The sequence below is a fragment of the Spermophilus citellus genome (assembly GCF_964194105.1).
Source record: "Spermophilus citellus genome assembly, chromosome: 6".
Taxonomy (NCBI): Eukaryota; Metazoa; Chordata; class Mammalia; order Rodentia; family Sciuridae; genus Spermophilus; species Spermophilus citellus.
The window spans coordinates 134057138-134071652 of NC_138187.1; the positions used below are offsets into that span (position 1 = coordinate 134057138).

Below are 14515 nucleotides of genomic sequence, written 5' to 3' on the forward strand. Positions count from 1 at the left end.
ATTTGGAAGATCTGCTTAACACAATGAACCTGTGTTTTCCAAATAACCAAATGCTTGGTAATAAAAAATTGGGCATGGGGAAAACATACATTCAAAATACAAGTTAATCCAATTTTTTTGTTTTTATACTGAACCCATGGGTGCTTAATCACTGAGCCCTTTTTATTTTATATTTCAAAACGGCCTTGCTAAGTTGCTCAGGGCCTCACTAAGTTGCTGAGGCTGACTTTGAACCTACAATTCTCCTGAGCCGCTGTGATTACAGGTGTGCACCACCTTGCCCAGCTTGACCAATGGGTTTTAATGTGACAGAGTAAAAACAAGTCCACTGATATGGTATTAGCTTGCACATTGCAACTAACATTTAAGAGACTACCAGTAATTAGAGTTTTGATATAGTACACAAGAGCAAAATCCACAATTGTCTGAATAGGCTATTAAAATACTCCTCATTTTTCCAAATATATATCTGTGTGAGACTAGATTTTCTTTATGAATTTTAAGTAAAACAAGATGTCACAACAGATTAGATGCAAATATTAAAAGAGATCTGTAAGAATGTAAAAAAAGTGCCACTTTCTGATGTTTTTAAAAAGTATAGTTATTTTAATTAAAATATATAGTTTATGCTAATATGTAACGGGCTGCTGTTATTTTATTTATTTAGGCACTGGGGATTGATTGAACTCAGGGGTACTTAACCACTGGGTCATATCCCCACCCCTCTTTTTATTTTTTATTTTGAGACATGGTCTTGCTTAAGTTGCTTAGGGCCTCGATAAGTTGCTGAGGCTGGCTTTGAACTTTCGATTCTCCTGACTCAGCCTCCCAGATCACTGAGATTACAGGCATGTGCCACAACACCCAGCAGGCTGTTGTATTTTAATGTATTAAAAAGTATATATTTTTTTAATTTCTCAAAAAATATAATAACCAATAGGGACACATTTCTGAATAAATTTTAGGGGGGTTTATTTATAAATTTTTAACTATAAAAGAAACTGGAGATCAAACAGTTTGAGAACCACTATACCAAGGATATTTTATGGTGATGATGAGCAACTGTTTAAAACAGCAAAAGATTATTGTGAGAAGAATTGACCTTGGAACTCCAGAGAACCCCTGTAACTACAGGACCCAAGTAATACCATCACACCAAGGGCGTTTGTGGGAATTCCTTCCAGAGATAAACCTCCTGTCAATCCTGCACAAAAGCAGGGGCATGGCTGAAAAAGCTTGATCCAAATTAAGTGAAAATTTAATTAACTAACTCTGGTCACAAAAAGCATCTTTGTTAATTTTTCCCAGACCATATGATAATCTTCTAACAATTACTGAGATTAGCTAAACATATCAAGCTAGATTTGATTTGATGCAATATAATATATTCCTCCAACTTGACCTTTTGAGGTCAGATGACTCATAGCCAGTGTTCATTACTGTCTCTTTTTCAAAAAGCAGCTATAAAAATTAATTTCTTCTATGAGGCTTTCAAGGTTTATCAACTTCAATTCCCTCCTTACTCTTCCTTTACTTCTATAAGGCATTAACTATTTTGTAATTATGCTTCTCATTACATTGGTCACATGTTGTATGTCTGAGTCTGCAATTCCATATGGCAAGGTCTAGTCAACTCATTTCAGAGTAACTCACTAAAACCTAAAAAAAAGCCTTTAAGTGAAAAAATGGAAGTGGGCATGCCTTAACCCATCTTCTGTTGCTATTTAAAAAAAAAAAAAAAAAGCCTGGGAAATTTATAAAGGAAGGAGTTTTATTTAGGCTTATTGTTCCGAAGGCTGAGAAGGTGAAGATTGGGTGTCGGCAACTGGTGAGAATCTTGTTCTACTTTAACTCACAGTGAGAAGTAGAAGGACAAGTGGAAATGTTAGAGAAACAGGGACCAGATTCCTAATCCCTTCCCATGGGAAAGGCATTAGACCATTTATAAGAGCCCTACCTGGCTTGGGACCCAAAATTCTTCCTCTAGCCCCACTTCCAAAACTGCTGCATTGAAGAATTAATATTCAATATATGAACTTTGGGGGCGCACACTCAAATTACAGCAGAGCACTTTTCAAAAGGGCACTAAAGTAAAAGGAGAAGACAGTATTTTAGGGACTGTGCTAAATATTGACCTTAATAATAACACCTCCATCAAAATGACCAAATGTGCAATCTTAATTTGTATAGCCCAGGACAGTTAGGTCAGTTACTTTTACTTGGTTGTAAAATGTGTTTGGCTCTGAAAGAAATCTAAAAACAGCTCTGGTGGCCACACTACCACCAGGCAGACTTTTGGAAGCCAATGTTTCCAAGGTCATTCTTTGTATTTTGAAGATGTTAGCAGCCCATTCCAGAAGGCCTAAAATAAACCCCAAAACTAGAGAATGGGAAAAATCTGCCTTTTCTCTTTCCTTCCCTCTTAACATATTCTTTCTGTTTGTTTTTTTTTAATATTTATTTTTTAGTTGTAGTTGGAAACAATACCTTTATTTCACTTATATATTATGTGGTGCTGAGGCTCGAACCCAGGGTCTTGCATGTGCGAGGCGAGCACTCTACCGCTGAGCCACAACCCCAGCCCCTCTTTCTGTTTTTTAATCTCTTTCATTCCATCACTACTTCAGTTTTCTTTTTCAATTTTGTGACATTGTTGTCTATAAATTTCAAATCCCTGATACAGCATTTTTATAGGAATAACACTGCAAGGAAGTTTGAGAGAACAGCAATAAAAAACTGGCCTAATCTGATACCATCAGTCTCAAAGGAATTAATTTAGAGACAATAAAATAATTGAACTGCTCAATTCATTCTCCACAAAGACTGTAAAAAGCACCAGCTGTGGGGTCAGAAGATGGAGTTAGTGTGCTGGCTCTGCCAATACATATAACCTTGCGTGGAGTATTTAACAAAATACCAGCATACTTATCAATGGTGTTGGGAAGACCACCCACCTCGAAGGGTTCTGTGAGGATTAAAGAAGACAGGTCTTTGGAAAAACAGGTGTTTCTGAACCAACAGTATTATAAAATAGCAACTTCCCCAGGAAGAAACCACACACAAGATGTATTTACTCCTCACCGGTCAAAGCCCTCCCCAACCTCCTCCATTAGCTTATGGGAGAAAAGTGGTTTAATTAAAAATGTCTTTGAATTAGCAAGACTTGGGAGCTTGTTCGTAAATCTAACTTCAGAAAACTCCCTCTCTGATGTTCAAAGTCCTGTGAGTTCCTAAATTCAGGAACTACCTGAATGAAAGAGTATGCACCATGGTTAAACTGGAAGAGAATCCCTCTTGTAATACCAATCAAGAGAATTAGAAGGTATTTACTCACATGAAATACCTTGGAATGACTATTTCTCCCTCCCTCCCTCTCTTCTTTTTTGGAATCCAGAAGGACTATGACTAAAGCATGGATGAGAGACGAATGGTCCCTGAAAACCTTCTCAAGTGAATAATGACTAAATTTAGATGTCCTTCTGCCCACTCCATCTGCAGCTGTGCTGCTGACTCATTCACATCAGAAGCATGGTGCATGAGCAGATTCGCCCAGCTGTAAAACCTTGTCCAGGGCCTCCACCCACAGCTATCCTGATCCTCCAGACAAAGAGCCTTTCCTTTTCTTGAGAAGGAGGCTAAACAAGCTTTTGATATTACCCATGACAATGACAGGGAAATTCTTTGATTTTAAGTCAAATGCCTTCTGATTTAACTTCCTTAAGTCCTTTTCCTTCTATTTCGTACTCCTGAAGACATACAGAAGATTACTAAAATATCAACTTGATCTAAGCTCCCTAAGAAATGGAGATATGACTAAATATTAGTCTAGAAAAATATTCTAAAAAACTACCAGTTAAAGCTTCCTAAAATTGGCATGTCACATTTCTCTGACAAGGACTTTTTCCAAGGGAAAATACTTGCTTTTACCAATAAAACAGGGAAAGAGCACTATGATCCTGATACTGCTCTCTCTATATCAAAAGCAAAAGTGGCTGATGCTTGATCAATGCCAGAGTTAAATCTGGGAGTACACAGAGGCCTTCCAAAACAAAGCCTCCTTGGTTCCCAAAATAGCCTGCAACTGTCACCACCACCAAGTGCTGGCTTTAAGAGCTGACCTTGCTGCTATGTCTCTGAAGAATGCTAATGTTACCTGCATCAGCCTGTGAACAACTCTTTCCCACAAAACCCAGCTCCAGGTGCCTGGGCAGTTGCTACATTAGAAGCTGGGCTTAGAGTGGCCTAACTTAATTTGGGTTTTTCAGACCATGTTTGCCTTGATTTCAACAAACCATGCTGACAAATGTGTTGTGAGAATACAACAAAAGACATTACCAATTATCAAAGACAATCCTCAGTATGGGGAAAAGAACTGCAAACCATGTATCCAATAGAAAGAATATCCTGAATATATAGGGAACACCTAAAACTCAATAATAAAAGAAATCCTGAAATTCAAAAATGGGCAAAAGAGTTGAAAAGACATGTCTCCATGTTTACAAATGATATGCAAATGGCCAAAAGCCATGAAAAGATGGACAACATCACTAGTCATTAGGGAAATGTAAGCTAAAACTACATCAATACACCACCTCACACTCATGAGGATGGCTACTTTCAAAAAAAACAATAACCAAAAAAAAAAAGGAAGAAGAACAATTATGGTGTCAAGGATGAGGGGAAATTAAAACACTGTGCACTGCTAAGGGGAACATAAAATGGTGTAGCATCTATGGAAAACAGTATGGCAATTCCTCAAAAAATCAAAAATAACCATTTCCATTCTATTCAAAAACAGAATTGAGGGTAGATACTCAGAAGAACTGAAAGCAGGGTCTTACAGAGAGATTTGTTCACCATGTTCACAGAAGCATTATTCCCACTAGCTAAAATGTGGAAGAAGCCAATAGTCCACCGACAGATGAACCAATAAGAAAGGTGTGGTGCCTGCAAACAAGCCACACTGCCCTGCTGATACCTTGAAAAGGCTTCTGGCTTCCAGAACTGAAGAGAATAATTTTCTATTATTTTAAGTCACCAAGTCTATGGCAATCTATTACAGAAGGAACCAGAAACGAATCCAATGGACAAAGAGTAGGGAATCAGAACCTCGAGAGTCTGCCATATTCTCACTTTTTCCTCAGCAGTGATTGATCTCTTCTTTGCCAGATGAAAAGGATCACCCACACACACAATTTTTTATGCCACCTTCTAGAAGAACAACTACATTAAGTAGAATTTTCTTGGTTTTTTAACCAATTTAAGTCAAATAGGAAAATCCAGAAAGCTCTGACCATAATTCTCACATTAGGCATTTCACTGAAGAGATTCTGGCTGAGGGCTGAAACTGAAACAAAGGTATTGATTTATGAGTTCTCTGTGAATCCCAACATATCTAAACCCAAAGTCCCTTGGATCCAACTAGGCAGCTTCATCATATGTCAAGTAAACTAAAGGTGACAAAGGTAATAAAGCAATCAGTAAATCTTGGAAATCTCCATCATCCCATCATCATCAGATCACCACTATGAAAAGACTTTAACATACTAGTAGTTATGATTGTCTGACCCAGCACTTAACTCAATCCTTCCAAGTACCTGTCTCTCTGTTCCAGTCATGGTACAGTGTAACTATTGCTTACGTGAGAATCATAATAGCAGTTTGCTCCAACATGACAGGTGACCCCAGCAACTGTCAGCCCTGCTTGAAAAACTCACAACCCCACTGGCAGAGACAGTTTGGCTCCCAGATGGTGAGAACTATATCTGATTATGTACTCAGTGGTCAGACAGGCTCTGGAAACAGATCTGGGCCTTTCAACAGAGATAGCCAAGACAGACAGCATAAGTAAAGAATTTTCCATGTAGTGCCACACTGATTAAGATTTTTGTTCTCAGTAGGTTGGCATATTGCCCCAAGAGTGCACACATTTACAAATGAGACCAGAGAATATCTTCCTTCAATTAAAAGTATCATATTGCCTAAAGGTTAACAAAACTTACATTTCAAAAAATATGTTCATTCTAGATTCTAACAAGGCCTGCTATAAATGTGCCAACAACCTGCCTTTAAAATAATATTTCCCTCATCTTTCTCTACCCCATGTCTTCACCTAAATGAAGAAAAACTTATTAAGTTGTCTTAACTTGTCAACTTTTGTACTATACAAAATTCTACATATCTGATCACACTCTTATCATCAAGGCAGGTTTTGTTAAGGTGAAGAAAAAGAAGACTAAAGAAAGGGCCCAGAAAATAAAAGGCATCTTCTCAAAGCTCATGGTTCAAACAGAAGATTTATAGTTCTAATCTCCAAATCTCTTATTTTGTTAACTCACTAATAATCCTAATTTTGAGAAACAATAAATGAAGCCTATTAATTGTGATAAAAATTCCAGTACAACTTTGTCTTAGGTCAAAGGAATATATGTAGCTGAGTAAATATAACATTTGGATATAAGCAAAAAAGTTCCTTTGGCATTACCTTCTTTTAAATTCTGCATATAAGAGCTGAATACTAAACAACTCAATGATTTTCTTAAACAGATCAAAGGAAGTCCTTGAAAAAGATTCTTAAAGCTTTAAAGGAAGGAAAGAAGATGGTAGCTGGTATAAAAAGCATTAGGACTTTTCATTTAAAAATGGAGAAACTTAGCCTAGGTCACATATTGAGTTGAAGAGCCACCTGAATGCTTTCATCTTACCAATATAGAGGCATCCAAAATAGAGTTCCCAGGCCAGGGTCAAGATACCACCTGGCTCATGGACTATTTCTAATACCTGATACCATCTCCTTAAAAACTGCTTTAGCAATTTGTTATTGGGGTGTAGTCCTACAATAATTTCAAAGGGTCAATTGGTCAATTTGAGTTGGTCACTCATAACTAGATTAAACAGAAAACACAAAGGTCCCACGAAAGTGCTTTGGTTACCATTCTGTTTATTAGCATGAGTCTGGATTAGAAACCTCCCTCATATCTTGGCTACCTGTCTTAACCACAGCCCCCCAAAGGTCTACTCTGCTGCCAACTTGGCATGTAAAGTAAATCGCTGTTCCATGGAGAGGGATTTTTCTATTTAACTCCAGATCACTCTGTGCCCATAAACAAGTGTTTCACAAGCCACAAGAGTATAGCCTGAAAGCTAAGGCATGGGCAATGCTCCATAGCTGTCAAGTAAGCTTGGGGGAAAGAAGGCAGGCAATTCTGAGACCTGAGCTTGGTAAGGGGTGAAAGCCACAAAGAAATTTCAGCAAGTTTAAATTCGCAGAAAGTACAAGTCAGTGCACCAAAGTTCATCCCTAAAAGGAGATATTAAACAAGAGGCTTTTTTTTAAAACACAGCATATTTTCATCAAGAATTTTTTATAGTCAAAGCTAGTATGGACCATTATCCCTATCACTTATTATCATACCCTCCACCCCATGGGACTATAGTTCTATGTGGCCAAAGGTATTAGGGAAAATAATCATACAACCATATCCTGTACAGTGTATCAGTTAAGAGCACAGACTACAGAACAAGACTTCCTAGGTTCAAATCCCACGTCTATAAGTTGATAGTTTTGTGTTCTCAGAACAAGTTATCTCTCTGTATGCTTTAGCTTACTTATCCATAAAATTATCATATCTATCACTGTAACTACTTCATGGGGTTGCAATTACAACTGAATGAGTTCATGTACATAAAAACACTGAGTTCAAGGCCCATCATTAAATGCTACTTAAATATTAGTTGCTATCATTATCACTATCATTATTATTAACACTTTTATTATCACTAACAAGTGTTTCTGTTGGGCTTTAACAGTGAAAATCAGGATATAAACAAGCCTGCATATATAACAACATAATTGTACCAGTGCGGCTGTTAGCAAGGGACATCCTTTTCCACACAAGAAAATGCAAAAATGATTCCCTTAAACATAAATATATTATAAACTCTATGTGAGTTCCTGTAGATGCAAGTAGATCACAGTCAGTCTTCATTAATATGATAAGGAAGTGAATTTATGCTAAGACTAGAGGATAGGAGAGACAACCCAGCAGGAGTTGCTGACTTCTAAAGGTGGTAAATAAGTTCAGGGGTGGCATACTAGATTTTACCATAATAGAGTCACGGCTGCTGAAGGGTCCAGCAAGTCTATTGTTAGCATGAGCAGAAAATCCCAGAAGACAGATTTAAATTCCAGATCTGATACTGACTCACATAATTAAAGAACAGGTTAAGAATTGTCTTAGTAATCAGTGTTCCCTGACTGTAAAGTGCTTTTCCATTTATTCATGTAACATTTATTGAGATCCTATACTATGCCAGACATATCCCTCAGGGGGAGATGTAGGAATAAACACTGAATAAGTCTTTACCATTAATGGTAAAAAGAGATGTGTAAGTGATACAATGTAACAGGACTCACACTCTAAAACAAAATGAGAGATAAATAGAGTGCTACAGCACAGAGTAAGAAGTCATCAACTTTGTCTGGGGATGGACAGACAGGTGATACGAAACACTTCCCAGAATGGGCATAACTTACCTGTCAGAAAGGAGAAGCAGTTACCCCAATGAGGAAGCAGTGATAAAGACAATCTGAAGCAAAGGGAACAGCTTGTACTACGGTCTGGAGGACAAAGAAAATGCCTATTTTTTGAAATGATGAAAGTTTGGCATACTTGTAACGGGATGGAGTGTGCATAGGAATCTGAGTAGGGCTTTAGTTGCCAGACTCAGAAATTTGAACTTTACCCTATAGGCTAATGGGAAATAGAAGGAAGAGTGGTTGTTTAGGTAGGCTGGTAGCTCTAAAGGTCCCCATATCTGAGTCTAAGATACAGAGTCTTAACTTTTACCCTGCTTGCAACAGAGAGGTGTTGAGGTTTTTAAACCAGAGAGGGATACCATTAGAATTATATCTCAGAGTGATAACTGCAGTGGGGATATGAAAATTGAACAGCTGGCAGGAAAACTCATGACAGAAGCACCACTTAGGAAACCGTAATACAGGCTAGAGAGAATGAGATCTTGAAGTAAGGTAAAGTGTGGGAGACACTAGGGACAGATGGATTTGAGAAGCACTCCTGAGGTAGAATACACAGAACAGACAGATCATAAGAATACCAGTGGTAAGCAAGGAGAGCAAAGATTTTTTAACAGAGTAGGAGCCTGTTGGATTGTGATATCACTTAGCCAAAACTCAGATTATAAGGAAGTCTTAGAAGTCTTTTCTGTGAGTAAGTCCCATCTAGTGCTAATTTCTCTCCAAGCCTAAATGACTTACATCCAGGAACTATATCCGAGCAGCAAACTAACATGCCCTGCTGGCCTTTCTATATTCAAATAATCCTAAAGCAAGCCCAGGGAAAGCAATGCCAACCAGCCCAACCTCACAGCTGTTCCCTGACCCATAGCAAAGTCCCGGTTGGGTCAGTGTCATGAATACTGTGACAGGGCCCTGGCAAGGTACATTATTGTACAGCAGCCCACACAACAGGGGAATTGAGGTTACTGCCTAAAGGTCTCAGCACAGCTGAAATCTCTCTAAAGTCACATGTTCGTGATGACTTTACAATTCAAGAGGACACCCCAATTTCTTTTCTACCATTAAAGTCTTTGGAATAGAAAATCAATTGGCAAATTAAAAATACTGTTTGGGTAAACCAAGGATTGAGACAGCTGGGTCAAATGGTGGTTCCATTCTGAGTTTTCTGAGGACTCTCCAAACTGCTTTCCATAGTGGTCACACCAATTTGCATTCCTGCCAGCAAGGTATGAGTGTACCTTTTCCCCCACATCCTTGCCAACATTTATTGTTGCCTGTATTCATGATGATTGTCATTCTGACTGGAGTGAGATGAAATCTTAGAGTAGTTTTGATTTGTGGCCATGTCAATGTTTATAGCAGCTCAATTCATAATAAACTATGAAACCAAACTAGGTGCCCTTTAATAGATAAATGGATAAAGAAAATGTGGTATATATATTCAATGGAATATTACTCAGCTTTAAAGAAGAATGAAATTATGGCATTTACTGGTAAATGGATGGAGCTGGAGAATATCATGCCTAGCAAAATAAGGCAATTCCAAAAATCAAGGGCCGAATGTTTTCTCTGATATGCGGATGCTAATTCACAATGTGGGGAGGGGATGTGTGCTAAAGAAGAATAGACTTACTTTAGGTAGAGAAGAGTGAAGGGAGGGGAGGGGATATGAGGATAAGAAGGAGAGTAGAATGAAACAGATATTATTACCTTATTTACATATATGACTACATGATCGATTTGATTCTACAACATGTATAATCAGAATTATTCCCCATTTATGTACAATATATCAAAGTGCACAAATGCATTCTACTGTCAGGTATAACTAATCAAAACAAATTAAAAATTTAAAAAGTACTATTTGATTCATTTGGTATTTAAAAAATAAAGATTTTTTTTTAATTTTTTTTAATTGATTATTTATCGCATTACATAGTTCATGATATATCATCTTTCATACATTAGACTCAAATTGTGCTTTGAACTCCCATTTTCACCCCAAATACAGATTGCAGAATCACATCTGTTACATATTCACATTTTTACATACTGCCATATTAGTGACTGTTGTATTCTGCTACCTTTCCTATCCCCTACTATCCCCCCTCCCCTCCCCTCCCCTCCCATCTTCCCTCTCTACCTCCCCTGCTGTTGTTCAATTCTCTCCCTTTTTTTTCCCTCCCCCTTGCCCCTCATAACCTCTTATAATTTTATGTATCCTTGAAGGTCTCCTACCATTTCCATATGCTTTCCCTTCTCTCTCCGTTTCTCTCCCCCCATTCGTCTTTGTTTACTGTAGTCTTTTCCTCATGCTCTTTCTTCCTGTTCTGCCTGGAGAAGGCAGTGCTGCCAAACTTCAACCAGTTGTTAATTGTGGAAATATTCTTCCAGTATTGTTAGATATATAGCGGCACAATTCACAATAGCTAGACTGTGGAACCAACCTAGATGCCCTTCAATTGATGAATGGATAAAAAAAATGTGGCATCTATACACAATGGAGTATTATGCAGCACTAAGAAATGACAAAATCATAGAATTTGCAGGGAAATGGATGGCATTAGAGCAGATTATGCTAAGCGAAGCTAGCCAAGCCCTAAAAAACAAATGCCAAATGTCTGCTTTGATATAAAGAGAGCAACTAAGAACAGAACAGGAAATAAAGATTTTTTTATACGCAAACATATCATATATGAAACTCCTTTTTTAAAATTAGAATATCTAACAATACTGGAAGAATATTTCCACAATTAACAACTGGTTGAAGTTTGGCAGCACTGCCTTCTCCAGGCAGAACCCAGGTGCCCCAGGGCCCCAAGCCCCACTGCTTTCTACTGTCTTGTACCTGCCCTGCCTTATCAACTTACATCACCTGCCCCATTCCCTTTATATACGCTCCCAGAATATTTTATTATGAAAATGTTCAAACATACAGAAAAGGTGAAAGAATTTCACATGAATACCCACACAAATCCTATACTACCTTAACACTGGGCTATACTTCTTAACCACATATCTATCCCTTCGACCCCCACATCCCGCTTCAGACATTAGTAATAATTTTCCCCAAATAGTTCATCATGAGTATCATTAACTACAGTTTAATACTTGTTTACAATATTATTTTTCTTTTCAGGAAAATTTACATACAGTGAAAAGCATGAATCTGAAGTGTATGTTCACTGAGCTTTGACAAATGTCTACACCTGCTACCCACTACTATAGGTGTTTGAGTTGACTTTGAGGTGTCTGACCACTTGGACAGAAAATTGTTTTTCTACACTGCTCTGACTGTGGCCAACAAATTGCTCGCTGTGAGCAGAAACATAGCTGACCCTCCCTTAATGTAGCATCTTGTTTCTGTTGGGCCGTAACAGTGCAAATCTGAATATAAACAAGCCTGCATATATAACAATATAAATGTACCACTGGGGCTGAAAGAGAAGACACTACTGGTTAAGACTTTAAAAATTTCAACAACTTGTTTTTTCCTGAAGCATCAAGCTCAGTAATACATTAGGAAACATGGCCTAGATAGTTCAACTTCAGATTCCTGTGGCCTAGAGGAAGAGAAGTGGAATGAACAATACCAGGCAAGGAATAACACAAACATCCTTCGAAATCAGTGTGATTCTACTCCCCCTGACCAGTTTAGCTTACTGGTAGTAGTGGGTAACAAAGGAAGCTTCTATGGTTTGACTGGTTAAGACATAGTATGCCTAGGTTCTGGATTCCAACATGGCAGCGGGCGCAGAGAGATCAAGTCCCTGACCTCTTCAGCTGTGCAGGCATAGGGAGTCGTAAACAACCTAAATCTGTTTGCTCAGGATCACTAGGCAATGCTGAGCTGACGTGGATCTGGGGTGAACAGTCTGGGCCTCTCAGAACACACACTGAGCCCAGATCGGCTGAATTCAAGCTCCCGTTCGCCTGCTTCCCGCAGACAAACAGCTGTGACTCAGCACTAATCCATCTGGCTGAAACAACTGGTCAGCCCTTCTGATCTTACGGAGGTAAATGCCAACGGAGCCTTCATAGGTAGTGGCCACAGGTTTGAAACGGGGCTTGGGAGAGACAGTAAGGACCCACCCGTTGCATTGGTCGCCCGGCAAAGGGAAACGAACTGTCGCCATTTGCAAGAGACACCACCATGGCAGAGAACTGACGTCACCAGACTGCGGCGGAGGAGATAACTTCATTGAAACCTGCGGCTACAGGTGTGTAATTCCCTAGCCTTCCCTCTCCACACATAGGGGAAACCTTAAGGGCCCCTCCCAGCTCTCCCGTGAGCGCGATAGCCAGACAGAGGGAATCAGAGGTGGCGCGGGACCCGCGGCGCGGAACTACCTCTCCCACCAGGGCTGACAGCTGAGGTCTCTTGCACCAGCTACCGGAGGCGTGGCTATCGGAGGGCAAGTAAAATTCGCTGAGGATTCTCAGCCCCAAGCTCTACAAACTTAGGGTCTGAGGGAATGGCAAACTGGAAGAGTGTGCCCAGTCGTTCATGAAAACAGGGTTCCCGGGAGCAGCAGACCTGGCGTGTAGCCAGTATTGTGGTGAGCGGCACCCGTGAGAGGGGCCTGGCTAGAAGAAAAGTGGGAAGTGACTAGACACAAGAGGAGGCCCTAGGCACTCAGGATTGGAGACTCGCCCAGTCTGGGAGGAGCTGCTGCACAGTGATTGGTTCCCGCATATTGACAGGAGAAACTTGGCCTGGTGGGCACAGCGCCACCTACTGGAAGAGAAGTTAATCAAACTCTAAGACTGCATTTATTAGGTTTTTTTTTCTTTTTTCTTTTCTCTTTTTTTTTTGATTTGGGTTTTTCTTTCATTTTCATTTTTCTTTCTTGTTGTTTTTTTAAATGTTTTTTTTACAATTTTTTTTAATTTTTTTTCTTCTAATTTTAATTTTTTTTAATTTTTTTTCTTTTTTTATTTCCTATTTTTTTTCTTCTTTTGTCTTTTCATTTCTTTTCAATTATCTTATCCCCCCTTCCTTGAATTCTACCTGCTTACTCTCATTCTCTTTAGTGACTTCTTCCCTTCCCTTCTAATACCTTTCCTCCCAAGCATCAAATAAATTTATAGGAGTAAACAGTAACTCAGCAGTCAAACAGAACAAGAAGTAACATGAGCAGCTTCAAAAAGCAAGGAAGAAAAGGAGTACAAACAATGCAGGACAGCCTGAACATTCAGGAGGACCTAGAGTCATCAGAAAAATGGTCATATAAAGAACTCAAGGAACACCTTAGACAAATGGAATGGAACCTTAAAGAGGAAACAAGACAGCAAATTCAAGCAGCGAAAGAACACATTGAGAATGAATTACATAAACAGATAAAAGAAGAAGTTAAGCATCATTATCAGGAGATAGAGATTATAAAAAATAATCAAACAATAATTCTAGAAAGGAAGGAAACGATAAACCAAATTAAAAACTCAATTGAGAGTATCATTAACAGAGTGGAGCAAGTAGAAGCCAGAACGTCAGATAATGAAGACAAAATATATCATCTTGAAAAGAGTCTAGCCAACTCAGAAAGGCTGGTAAAAAATCACGAGAAAAACATCCAAGAGTTATGGGATAACATAAAAAAACCAAACTTACGAGTCATCGGGATAGAAGAAGGTACAGAGATTCAAACCAAGGGAATGAGTAACCTGCTGAATGAAATAATTACAGAAAACTTTCCAGAAATAAAAAAGGAAACAGATATACAAATTGAAGATGCATACAGGACACCGAGCACACAAAATCACAGTAGACCAACGCCAAGACACATTGTTATGAAGATATCCAATATACAGAACAAAGAGAAAATATTAAAAGCTACAAGAGAAAGGAGAGAGATTACATTCAGGGGTAAACCAATAAGGTTAACAACAGATTTTTCATCACAGACACTGAAAGCAAGAAGGTCATGGAACAATGTATTTCAAACACTGAAAGACAATGGATGCCAACCAAGAATT

The 14515-nt window shown here is 38.7% G+C and overlaps 1 protein-coding gene across 12 annotated transcripts in view; it reads right to left on the reverse strand.

Moving 5' to 3' along the window:
• PPP1R12B (protein phosphatase 1 regulatory subunit 12B) overlaps nt 1–14515 on the reverse strand; it is a gene marked incomplete at its 3' end in the record, with an annotated part of 222463 nt that overhangs the window by 158047 nt on the left and 49901 nt on the right. Inside the window, exon 1 of one of the 12 annotated variants that reach the window (XM_081298879.1) lies at nt 3335–3422. The exons of the other annotated variants lie outside the window; for them this stretch is intronic. Of the gene's footprint in view, nt 1–3334; nt 3423–14515 lie in introns of those variants that run through there. 12 annotated transcript variants of the gene reach the window in all.